Raw genomic sequence first — 13964 nt, 5'->3', positions numbered from 1 at the left:
TCACTTACTGTTCTAAGTTTGTGCAAACATGGTGATCCAGTGTTTTTATTGTTCCAGTCTACAGTTCAGGTATTTATTCTTTACTTCCTATAGCATTGCTAACTAAATTCTCATATAAAGCAAACAGGGTAATCCTAGGGTAAACTGCCCATAATCTAATACATTGTGCTGCTCTAGCTCCAGGGACAAGAACTTCATTGTGCTTTCAATTACATTACATGATTTATGGTTCCACTGCCAGCCTGGCCCGGTGGTTGGCTGAGTACTGATGATAATGTCACATGACACACCAAAAATACTCTTATTAGTGGGAATACTTATAATGAGAGACACAATAGTGTCATGCAAGGTTATCAAGGAGTGGCAGGGAGTTGGGGTCAAGCAAAGAAACAGAGTCAGTAGAGATAAAGTCTCTATTAATTTCTATATTGAGCTTGCATCTTTTTTCCTTTTATCAGGACCTAAGGTTTTCTGGATAAGGGATCTTTCTGTAATTTGGATCTACATACCTTAAGTCTACTATAAAATCATTTAAACTTTAAAGGGGAACCCCAATAGGAGTTTTGCCTCCAATAAGGATTCATTATATCTTAGTTGGAATCAAGTACAAGTTACTGTTTTATTATTATAGAGAAAAAGAAAATAATTTTTTTTATTTATTTATTTAGAATTATTATTTATTTTGAATTATTTGATTAAAATGAAGTCTACAGGAAATGGCCTTCCCATAATTCTGAGCTTTCTGGATAATGAATTTCCAGGTAATGGGTCCTATACCTGTACTGTTTTCATTTCTTGTCTGGTTACTAACTGAGAAAACCAAAACCGATTTAAACAGATTCCCCCAAAAGACATATTGGGCAGAATTCAATTTAGTGAGAAAAGGGTTTATCATGTGAAAACTCATGGAAAAGATTCAATTCACTTCAGAAAAACTTATCTCACTGTTTATCTCATGAAAACTCTGAACCTGAAATTGGTCTATGGGAAAAACTGGAATTAAATTAGGAAAAAAGTTTTTTTTTTAAACCGAGATAACTTTTTGTCACTGAATTGAATCTGGCCCACTGTAAGGCATATTTCTGCTGCCCTCTATTTAGTTATCATTGTACACAATATGCACACCAATGCGCACACACACCTGGAATTTCTTAATGGGGTTCACCACCATCTAAAGATTTAAGATGAGAACAACTGGAGTTAGAGAGTGATTCCGGCAGCATACCCTCCTACAGACATTGCCCCTGTATAGCCTGCTGCTTCTCCAAGCTCTGAAGCCCTGCAGATTCCCAATATCTTTGGATTACACTGACATTTATGCATGGATATAAGAAGCTCTTCATGCTTGTCTGTAGCGCTCACCTTTTCTCTGCTATTTTCTATTTCATTTATTTTAAGCTTTAACTGCCTTTAATTGCCAAATGGTTTGCAGATTTTACATTAAACTTCCTGCAGAGTTCCCCAGTAAATATGAAATGTTGCCAAAATATTAATGAGCAGTAGACTAGCAATAGATCCCTGAGGTACTCTTCTAGTCGTGCTTCATTTTGTTTAAATTAACTCAGTGAGTTACTCCTGGCAATCTGGGATAAATCTAATAGGGGTTAAGCCTAGCTTACTGTAGCTTGTAAGTCAGGCCTATACCATCCTCTCTTATTGTGTCAACTACATTTCCTGCTCATGTAACAAGTCTGTATGAATAAAGCAGTTTTTATGTATTAAGCTCTAAACTCACATTTTGATACATTTGCCCCATCTGCTGTTACAGAACTGTACCTAATTTAAACAATAATATAGGATGTTATGTTATACATATAACCCTAATATTCCTGCTGTTTCACCATCTACTTACAGCTGCTGCCATAGTCTCCCCTGTTTGGACTCCACTCTGTATAGGAAAGACCCTATATTGGCACTAGAATATGGACCCCTAGCTCAAATTTTTGTTTTAATTAGCAATATACTGCTTCAATAAATAGGGGTTGTGCTCAATACACGCTTTGCCCTTTGTTTATTCATGAAAAACTATGTTTTCTGTTACTTCTTGAGCTAAACATGGAAACTGAAGATACACCAAATTTGGTCCGTGCGAGGCACCTAATTAGATTCCCAGCATACAACTTCCCACCTGCACTCTTTGTTATGACTGTTTTATTAGCAGAACTTCATTGCAGAGGAACCTCGGAGCCCTGGTTATCCAATTATCAAGTTCCCCATTTGCTGTGTTTACAGAAATATTTTTGTGATTAAAACAATAGACGAAAACTATGTTCAGCACAAGCACTATTCATTGCACTCATGTTTTTACAAGGGGGAGACATATTCATGGATATAGTTTCATACTGGCTTGTGTTGAGGAAAAATCATCTTGTTGTTGGATGGAAATGCCATTCATCTGTTTAGAGAACAATAACTATATATATATATATATATTTGAATAACAAGGTAGCATGAGAACCTGTTCAGCCGGTATATATATATATATATATATATAAACATCTCACACACTGGCTCCTTTGCTTTCATTAGAAGACTGAGAAAAAACAAATAGAAGAACTAATTAACCACAGAATGGTATTTCAGTGACATCACAGAGCCAGCAATTGGCTCCCTCTTCGGCTTGTAGCCAATTACTAGAGACTGCCATGTTGTACCGCCGCCGGCAGTGTTGCACAAAGTTCCTTAGGTGCAGTGTGTAGGCCTCCCATTGATAAACAATTAGGTATAATTGCTGGGTTATAGTCTACCCACTAGTTATAAACTGTGGGAAAGGCAAAATAACTGCAATTATAAAACCCATATTTATATAAATATCCAGACAATGAGGATTATTGAAAATACAAATGTTTAACTGGGATATTGTATATAGTCTTTAGGTGGGGGCTGTAGCAGGAAGAGATGGGGTTCATGCCATTGTAAAAATATTTGGGGGATGATAAAAAAAATCAGGGATGTTCAAATTACAACTTGAAGTTCAACAATAATTGTAGGGCTGCAGGGTAGTACAGTACTACTAGTACAGATTATACAATTGATGCTGATGATTGTGGTGGTTTTACCTACGTATCTCCCTCCCTTTATCTCGCTCTCCCAGACTGGGTCACTCTAGGCCCAGGGAAAATGCACCCCCCCCCACATACTGTAAAACTGATCTTATTACTAACCTAAATCAAACAACCTCCAAATACCTAGCAGACTGTTAAGTAGGGTAGTGCTATTGCACTTAAACCCCATCAGGCTTCCTAGGCTTCAGTATGAAGTCATGCACAAAAAACAATGGCCAAAGGAACCCAGGCATCTCTCTAATTAGTGGAAATGGCTATATGAGCCACACACATTGGCGACTCAGGGGTATAATCAAGCACACCCCATGCAAAATCCAATAGCTTGAAGACCAGAAATAATGTGTTGTATTATGTTAGTGTTGTCCCCCTAAAGCCAAAACACACAACCCAAGTTCTATAGGATAAACCCATGTAAATGGGATTTTTTTAAGAGTTTGGAATTCATTCCCAGAATTCCTTTTGTTTGCTTTTGTCTGTATGAGGCAGTCTCCTCAACCTAATTTATTTGTTTGTAGAACCACATGGTGACTCTACCTAAGCTGATCAGAAAACCCTGCACTACACTGATGAGCCTCAAAAAAAGGCGAAACCGGTCTGTAGTTGGGAATCTGATCAGCTATTATCCTGGCTTCAGCTTCAAACCCAGTGGGTGAGCTGTAGCCTATAGGATAAACCCATGTAAATGGGATTTTTTTAAGAGTTTGGAATCCACTCCCAGAATTCCTTTTGTTTGCTTTTGTCTGTATGAGGTAGTCTCCTCAACCTAATTTATTTGTTTGTAGAACCCAAGTTCTAAAAATAGATAAAGCACACAAGAGAGTAACCACCCTGCGGAGTAATCCTGCTTTACTAAGGTTTCTGCCTTGAAATATTTGTGTGCTCTGACACCTCCTACAGTCCAAAAAACATATTCCTACTGTATGTGTGACTGCATGACATGAAATGGAAATTTAACAGTCAGCTCTTCTGGACAGGGATTCAGGAGGCTGAACACACTTTATAAAGCACAGTGCAACATGTTAGTGCGATATAAATAAAGTATAGTAATAAAAATGCACCCTTTAATGTGTATGTTGCTTAATCCACCATAGAAATATAATACACATAAAAGTGGGAGCACCATAATAGTGGAAATGACTGAAAACCAAGCATGTACGTATTTTGATACAATCAGGCAGTCTAAACAATAAACACAACTGCATAGAAACTATCATTTCCTTATAGAGTGTCTTTGGCGCAGTCTTTTTCTAAGTATAGATATATATGGGGGCAAGTCCTACTTGCCTGCCACTTGCCCATACAATGCTGGCACAAATATATTAGTTACATAGTTACACAGGGTTGAGTCCATCAAGTTCAACCCTTCCAAATAAACCCAGAACACACAAACCTATACTGACCTATCTATACACTCACATACATAAACCATATATTCCAACATCAATACTATAATTTTTATAATGATAAAAAGTTCTTAATTAAACATGTGAGTGAGCTGCAAATTCCATCTCCAATAAAATAAATTCTTTGCATTACTTGTCCTTTCTTCTGAACTGTTCTCTTATTGACTGCTGGAGAATTCCACTGCCTGACTTTCAAATATTGGTTCTGATGATAACATGGACTCAGTACAACCTGCCTTTTGATCACCACTTGCAGCAACCTGCTCTTATCTTGGCTGCATCCTACACTGTGCACAGAAATCCCCACAATCAGCCCTCCAACATAGCACCAAGGCTTAATAACCTGGCTACCAGGCAGCAGTTTTGAAGTCCAAATGTAAGATAAATAGAAGAGGGCCTGAACAGATAGATATCATATTGGCTATTGAATTTATAGGGAGGCACTGGCACCTTTACTAATAATTATGCATTTTCCTGGTTTGTTGACCATGGCTAAATACCAAAAAGTGTCCAGTTTCTTCTTTTGACTCTATAAGCACTAACTTGCAGGTGATTATATCAATGCCTTTATCCACAATCACAATTTGATTCTCTGAAATAATAACTTACATTCCATAACAACCACAACACTTAAGGAAATGACTGTGCAGCCAAGCATCCCTCTAGAATCTGGCCACCGCCCTGCAAGATTTTATGAAGAGGTCATACACATGCCAAGCAGGAGATGAGAAAAAGTAGCAAGGTAGCAGAGTTACAGACTAGAACAATAAATAATATCATATTCATTAGGTACAATATTGAATATCATTAGGTACAAAAGCCACCAGCAGGAATACTTGGCTGTTCTTATACTACATTGCCCAGTGGGCTACTTGGAACTATAGATCACACAGGTATATTCACGCTTTGGTCTATACAGGTATCGGATCCCTTATCCGGAAACCCATTATCCAGAAAGCTCCGAATTACGGAATCCCTGTCTCCCATAGACTCCATTTTAATCAAATAATTCAGAATTTTAAAACTGATTTCCTTTTTCTATGTAGAAATAAAACAGAACCTTGTAATTGATTCAAACTAAGATATAATTAATCCTTATTGGATGCAAAACAATCCTATTGGGTTTAATTAATGTTTTATTGATTTTTTAGTAGACTTAAGGTATTGAGATCCAAATTACGGAAAGACCCCTTATCCGGAATAACCTTGGTCCCGAGCATTCTGGATAATGGGTCCTATACCTGTACTTAGTGCCTGGCCACAGATTGCCACTTCCCTGTAGTTTATAGAAATGTGGTTTAATTTCCAGCTAAAAAGGAAGGCAGCTTGAAGGTGTCTATTTGTGAGATGCAGATCAAACAGCCTGCCCTTTTCTAACGTATAAGGAGCCAGCCTACATTACATTACATACCAATACCGCAACTGGAGGCTAGTATAGTATAAATTTTCTAGAAAATTTAGCGCATGGGTATGGGAAGAGATTCAGCCCTTCCATAAAATTCACTCAACTTTACAATTTAACAAAAGCGGCATTCAAGCAATGGGGGAGAGCAGGATTAAAGTGCTGCCATGCCACTTTTGCTGAAGTTTTTTACGTAGGGCTGAATTCAAATCTGATTTTGTCCATGCTGGACCTACTATAATAGTATAAAAGAGTTTGTGGTTTATTGGGACAATTTTACTTTCTGACTCTTATGTGTTATCAGTCAATGTGTGTTGTTAGTAAGTAAACGGCTAGTGATGAGCAAATCTTTCCTGTTTCACTTCACCCAAAAAAATCGAAAAAAATTTGTGAAGCACATTGAAATCAATGGCTGTTTTTTTGTAGCTACTGTGCAACTTTTTTTACGACCCAACTTTTTTTTTGCGCCCAATGGAGTCTATGGGAGTTTTTTCATGGCGAGACTTGGGAAAAAAACTTGCTCATCACTATAAATGACCCCTATTATCTTTTTGTGTGACATATTATAAGACAATATTCACCTGCACTCAGAGAGCTGCTGCTGGTGCTTTAATTCCAGGTACAGTACCTTTCCATGCTTGTATCAGCAGCACACTCATTAACCACTAGATGGCGAAACTGCAGCTATAGTAGCAAAACCCTTTCCTTTATTTTTTATGCCATGCTGGGTAGATATATGTATAAAACACAAAAATACATTTTCACAGTAATTATAAAATAATTCACACTACCCACTATCTAACACTTTGCTTTTTTTTAGAAGGTGATACATTCGCCGTGATTAGCAATCAAGAGAGAAAATACCAGTTGTAAATGGAAACAATACTTAACATGCTGGACTGTTTTCCCTCAGGGCATGTGTACAGTATATTCTCCAACCACACCCACAACATAAGGGAAATTCACCTGCAACGCTTAGATTTGCTCTGAAATAAATTCCAGTATGGGAACCATGGGTGGAGGCAAAAAGGACGGAAGCACCCCTGTACACTCATATGTTTGTATTAAATATTGCTAGACATGTAAAGGCTAAGTCAGGGCTACTTAAGGTACCAATGGGCCCAGGGTAAAGATATCAATTACAGGCCTCCAAAACCCCAATCATTTTGTGATTACCGTCAAGGGAGTGAACTTGCACCTCCTGACACTGTGCACATCTCCTTACGCCCCTTAGTGCTCCAGCACTTAGAAGGTAAGCAAGGTAAGGGCAATTGCCCTTTTTGCCCATTTATTAAAATAGCCCTGAAGAAAGTAACCCAACTTCATTTTGCATTTTATGATCCCAGCACATATGCCAGGTGCAGTGGCGCAATGAATCTGAGCCGGGTCCCCTGCATAGGTATCTTCTGAGGCCCCCTGGCAGCCACTCCCTGCCCGCAGGTAGGAGAGCGGCTGGGGGGGGGGGTGGGATTTTATTTGGCGTAAGACAATGGGTTGGGCCCCTCTTACATTAAAATCACAAACAGCCCTGGTTCACTCTCATATTCCATGTACTATAAGAAAAGGAGTTGTCAGTCCGCATAAAGGTGGCAATGGATATGCAGTGCAATGCTGTACAACTAACAATGCTACAGTGTTAAGGCTTATTATACTCCAGTACGGCAACAATGTGCCAAATATGCCGAAGACTTTTGGATTTGGGGTGCATGTCTGGTTTGAATGCTACAAATTATTTAGATTCTACAAAGTGAATAGCAGCCTGAGCAGAACAACAGACTGACAGCTGCAAACTGACCAGGCACACTGCCTCCTGGACACTTTGGACTAATAACACAAACAAGAGGCCCTAATACACCCTCTTCCAACCTGTACCATTCCTTATGTACCCTCCTTTGACTCTGGGTAAACCTGCAGGTTTCAAGCCAGCTTTCATATTGCAAACACAAACCTTATTTTTAGAACAGGAACTAATAGCTAAACAGTAGATTGAAAAGGTCAAATAGATAGAAATTTCATGGATATATGAAAGATAGGAAGCCTAAAAATCTAAAATCTTCCTATCCAGAACAGGAACTGCTTCCACCAATTGTGGAACACATGGGCCAACTTTTTTCAAAGTCATGTAGCCCTCCTGGCCCCTCCTCAAGCTGCTGTACCCCATTACACTGGAGATGGTCCCACCCTTAGTGACTTATCTATGGTTACTCTAATCAAACCTAGCAATCTAGCCATGAATTAATATAAAGTTGGCCATACACGCACCAATAATATTGTACAAAACCTTGCCTTTCATTTTTTTTTAACTTACCCATGTCACAGCACCCCTTGCCTTTCCTTGTATCAGTTATTCTGTTCTATGAGACTGAATGAATTGACAGCTTAGGAAAAAGAAGACTACATGCTTAACAAGCCCATCACTTGGCCATGTTTCCCTGCAGAAGACCAGACTTCATTTTTCTTGCTAACACCTTCCCAAGAGATGCTGCTCGCTTTTTTTATGGGCTTCCGCCCCATGATGTCTGTTTTTCTGCAGGCCAAATATCCTCTGGCTGCTGCTAGGCATTTGTTTTATGCATCTGTTTATTGTACTGTGTTGTTTCACATTAGCGATGTACTAAGCTTCTCTCAGAAAATGGCCCACTGGAGCAGTAAAATACTGTATACTAGCCTATTCAGTGGGAATCCAAAATTGTTCTATTATGGATGAGCTAGTAATCTAGCCCACAGCTGATCCACACTAATCAAGTCTTCCCAGCACTGAGATACAGTCCTTAGGAGACCTTAAGCAAGGGTTGTTGGCCAGGGCCCGCAGAACATCATGCCAAAGGGAAAAAACCCTTCACTCTTATCACCTTGCCTTTCTTAGGCCAGAAACGTCACAGATCATTGATCACAGTTAGTGCTTTTCCACAACCCACCACATATATGACACACTTGATCTGATTTTTGAATGACAGGCAATTCATTGTTACACCTGTGTGAGTGTATTGCCCCTCTCAGTTTCACCTGTGTGAGTGTATTGCCCCTCTCAGTTACACCTGTGTGAGTGTATTGCCCCTCTCAGTTTCACCTGTGTGAGTGTATTGCCCCTCTCAGTTACACCTGTGTGTGTATTGCCCCTCTCAGTTACACCTGTGTGAGTGTATTGCCCCTCTCAGTTTCACCTGTGTGAGTGTATTGCCCCTCTCAGTTACACCTGTACTTTGGCTATATCTTCAACTGAACTAGCAGTTGAAATTCCAAACAAATGACCACAATATACACACATATAAACTGAGTGATAAATGATTTCCATGGAATGCATGAAAAGAGTGCAAGATAATTATCTGAATGATTTCATGGCTCCATTCATTAGATGACCCTGTGATTTGCTGTATTACATCTCTACTCTGCGCTCATTCTGTCCCCTGCTGCTGTGAATATGGTAAATGGTTCTTAATTATCTCTCTTTTTTGGCAGATAGCTAATACAAATGACGAGGGTAGGTACTCCATCTGTTGCAGAACTACATCTCTCAATAACCCCAACCATCTTGTATTTGTGCAACAACTGAATACAGAAGAAGACTGTAGATTTCATTATTAGCTTGCATAAATCTATTCCATTCTCATTCAATGTTTCACAACAAAACTAATTTCTCTTTGCTTAACCTCTATTAGTAGCAGTTGTGGGATTTCGGTTAGTGCTTTGTTCATATTCTATACATTTCATGATCATATAACCCCCAGGTACTGTGTTTTTGCTACACATGCAGTGGGGCCATGGACACCCCTTGGAATTGTCTCAGAGAGCTATATTTTGTTTCATCCAAGTTTCCTCCTCATATGTGAAAATATTTGTATTATTTTAAGAGCAGGCAACATACAATATCTTGAAGAAAGGGTTTAGTACCTGTGCATTGTCCAGTATTGGCTGCCAACTTGGCTGCTCCCGGTGAAGTGGACAGCTCAACTGATCGTTTATGGGGCCGAAATGGATATGCACGCCTAAGTCATCTCTATATTAGGGCACATGTATGTTTGCAAGTGCAGTGAGCTAAGTGCAATTTTAAGCGCCATTGTTTTTTCCACAATACAGCGTTTTTCCCAGAATTCTGGTGTCATTGCAAAGGGACAATGTTATAAATACAATTACATGCAATATATCAAAACTTACACAACTGTGTGCGTGCTTCATTGCAAATTAGGTACAGTGGTGGGAAGATTTTTGATATTTCAGGTGTTTGACGTGCAAGTAACATGTGCATCTGTTCTTTTGCTACAACTGAACTGCACCGATTGAGACATCGCACGGAGGGTACTCTGTAGCTTCTGCCTGGTCTAGAGGTGGTGGTTGCTTCAATAGGCACAGCAGCGCTAAATTCGGAACAGAATGCAGGAAGGATGCAACTTGTGGGGCACTATAGGGAAGTGCAAGGAGCACATTTTAAAGCTTTAATGAAAGTGGTTTTAGTGGCAACTGACTGTGGAGAAAGAGCAGGAACTGCGCCTGCACTTGCAGACGTACCTATGGGCTTTTGCCAAATAATTAGAAGACAGGTTACTCAATTTGGAACCAAGCCCACTTGCCTTTTTAAAACTGTCAAACTTTTAGTTAAATATTTTCTTAAGCAAAGTCCAAGAGACTGTGTAACTTGGCCCACCACAAGTACAACTTCTTATTCAATCTTGAATGTTTTAACGGTTTTCCCATGGATCAGGCCCATAGTGGGATTAAGAATAGGACCTGAAATTTCAAGTACACAGAGACCCAAACAAACCCTACCAGCCCACTAAATACTTACTGTCTATGGCAAGCCTGGACTGCCAATCTGTGGGTTCTGGCAGATGCCAGAGGGGCTGCTGTTTGATGCTATAAACAGTCACTATTTATTTGTCTTGTGGGGAGCTGTTTGGGCCTCTGTGTACTTGAAATGCCAGGGGCTCTTTTAAAGCCCAGTCCAGGCCTCATCCATGGAATCTTACAGCAGCCCCTCTAGCATATGCCAAAACCCCCAGATTCCCAGTCTAGGACTGTTATGGTTTAGCTAAAATGTGGCAGAAATGGTGGGCTGAAACCATGTGAATCTTACTTCAATTTTAACAAATGTTTCTTTGAAAAAAATATACAGAAAACTGCTTTTTTAATGCACATCAAAAATTATCGTATTGAATCCATAGTTTTCCAAAACATATTTTTAATTATCTGAAATTCGGACTTTGATAAATCTGCCCCTAAAAGTACTATTGGCAAAAATTTGTAGTAAATACAATAATTTCTGATGTGCGTTAATTGTGTGAAAATTCGTATCGTGGTTGTACGAAAATATTGTGGTGCGATTCGAAAGCTACGAAATTTTCGTATCCGAATGATCGTAACCGGCGCAAAAAACCTTTCTGACTTTCAACCTTAAATGCATGTTTTTGGAATCCTCCCATAGGGCTCAATGGCACTCTGCAGCTCCAACCCGGCCCAAGGAAAGTCTCCCATAGGGCTCAATGGCACTCTGCAGCTCCAACCTGTCCCAAGGAGACTCTCCCATAGGGCTCAATGGCACTCTGCAGCTCCAACCTGGCCCAAGGAAAGTCTCCCATAGGGCTCAATGGCACTCTGCAGCTCCAACCTGGCCCAAGGAAAGTCTCCCATAGGGCTCAATGGCACTCTGCAGCTCCAACCCGGCCCAAGGAAAGTCTCCCATAGGGCTCAATGGCACTCTGCAGCTCCAACCCGGCCCAAGGAAAGCCTCCCATAGGGCTCAATGGCACTCTGCAGCTCCAACCCGGCCCAAGGAAAGTCTCCCATAGGGCTCAATGGCACTCTGCAGCTCCAACCTGGCCCAAGGAAAGTCTCCCATAGGGCTCAATGGCACTCTGCAGCTCCAACCCGGCCCAAGGAAAGTCTCCCATAGGGCTCAATGGCACTCTGCAGCTCCAACCCGGCCCAAGGAAAGTCTCCCATAGGGCTCAATGGCACTCTGCAGCTCCAACCCGGCCCAAGGAAAGTCTCCCATAGGGCTCAATGGCACTCTGCAGCTCCAACCCGGCCCAAGGAAAGTCTCCCATAGGGCTCAATGGCACTCTGCAGCTCCAACCCGGCCCAAGGAAAGTCTCCCATAGGGCTCAATGGCACTCTGCAGCTCCAACCCGGCCCAAGGAAAGTCTCCCATAGGGCTCAATGGCACTCTGCAGCTCCAACCTGGGCCAAGGAAAGTCTCCCATAGGGCTCAATGGCACTCTGCAGCTCCAACCCGGCCCAAGGAAAGTCTCCCATAGGGCTCAATGGCACTCTGCAGCTCCAACCCGGCCCAAGGAAAGTCTCCCATAGGGCTCAATGGCACTCTGCAGCTCCAACCCGGCCCAAGGAAAGTCTCCCATAGGGCTCAATGGCACTCTGCAGCTCCAACCCGGCCCAAGGAAAGTCTCCCATAGGGCTCAATGGCACTCTGCAGCTCCAACCCGGCCCAAGGAAAGTCTCCCATAGGGCTCAATGGCACTCTGCAGCTCCAACCCGGCCCAAGGAAAGTCTCCCATAGGGCTCAATGGCACTCTGCAGCTCCAACCCGGCCCAAGGAAAGTCTCCCATAGGGCTCAATGGCACTCTGCAGCTCCAACCCGGCCCAAGGAAAGTCTCCCATAGGGCTCAATGGCACTCTGCAGCTCCAACCCGGCCCAAGGAAAGTCTCCCATAGGGCTCAATGGCACTCTGCAGCTCCAACCCGGCCCAAGGAAAGTCTCCCATAGGGCTCAATGGCATTCTGCAGCTCCAACCCGGCCCAAGGAAAGCCTCCCATAGGGCTCAATGGCACTCTGCAGCTCCAACCCGGCCCAAGGAAAGTCTCCCATAGGGCTCAATGGCACTCTGCAGCTCCAACCTGGCCCAAGGAAAGCCTCCCATAGGACTCAATGGCACTCTGCAGCTCCAACCTGACCAAAAGAAAGTCACGATACCGAAGCTTGAATGAATAGCGAAACTTTTGTAGTCGTTGCGACAAATACGGTTTTGTCACACAAACAGACGCAAAGCAAGAAAAAGTTGCGTAATTTAACAAAAATACTGTGGAAAATAGTTCTAAAATTTTGAAAATATGAATTTTTCTTATTTGTACTCATTCGGACTTTGATAAATGTGCCCCTAACTGTCATTATCTTTTAGCAATGCTTTTTTCTTTAGAAGGCTGCTGCCACAAAGCCATTGCATCCACTAAAAACCTGCCTAATCCCAAAGGATAGACAGTACATAGTATATCTGCTGTGACACTCTGTGTCCATCCTGACTTTGGCCACTGGTTCATAGTTGCAGTGTGTAGACCATGACAGTTACAATGGCAGCACTAAATTGTTCTGTGTTTCTGATGACATATCAAGTGTTGCTTATTTGTGTTTTGTTAGAATAACTGTTAAGGTGGCCACACACGTTAAGATCCGCTTGACGCCTACGGGTGGGCGATATCGGGAAAATGTAGGCTAACTCAATCGTTTGGCCCTGGGGCCAAACAATCGAATTATAACGGAAGCAATGGCCGCAGTCAGTTCGGGGGCCGCAATCAACGAGCCGATGCGGTCCCCGATCCAACTAAATCTTTTAACTTGCCCGATCGATATCTGCCCAATTTCAGGCCAGATATCGGTCGGGGATGCCCCTCGTTCCCGCCCCTACACGGGTCGATAAGCTGCCAAATCGGTCCAAGGGACCGATATCAGCAGCTACAATCGCCCTGTGTATGGCCACCTTAAGGGTATAAAAGAATATATACATGATTTCAGTGGTAGCAGCCCATCTACCATGTCACTTTGCAGAACCTAAAATGCTAATTTGGAAAAACATATTACACACACACACATAAGTTAACCTCCATATTTGAAGGTCACAAGAGCATATGAATGTTTTTCTCCTTCCTGAGAATAGAAGTAGGCACCGTAGGACCTCTCATTTTGCATTCAACATAGAATTCATCACTGCTATAAACTAATTTCCGTGCTTTGAGGGTCAGAGATGCTGCACAGTCATACATAAAGCAGACATGATTAATATCAGATCGTTGTGAAGCTGTACTAGTCATTTAACCTCACTACAGTTAACTAAGTCCTGCTTGCCACGGGTCACAGGCCAGATCTA

General features: G+C 41.6%; 1 protein-coding gene across 1 annotated transcript in view; it reads right to left on the bottom strand.

The window, feature by feature from the left end:
- Positions 1–13964, bottom strand: part of nwd2 (NACHT and WD repeat domain containing 2) — a 93082-nt gene that overhangs the window by 18092 nt on the left and 61026 nt on the right. The gene's annotated exons all lie outside the window — the stretch shown is intronic.

Source organism: Xenopus tropicalis, chromosome 1 (assembly GCF_000004195.4).
Source record: "Xenopus tropicalis strain Nigerian chromosome 1, UCB_Xtro_10.0, whole genome shotgun sequence".
NCBI lineage: Eukaryota > Metazoa > Chordata > Amphibia > Anura > Pipidae > Xenopus > Xenopus tropicalis.
This window is presented reverse-complemented; position numbering and strand designations above follow the sequence as displayed.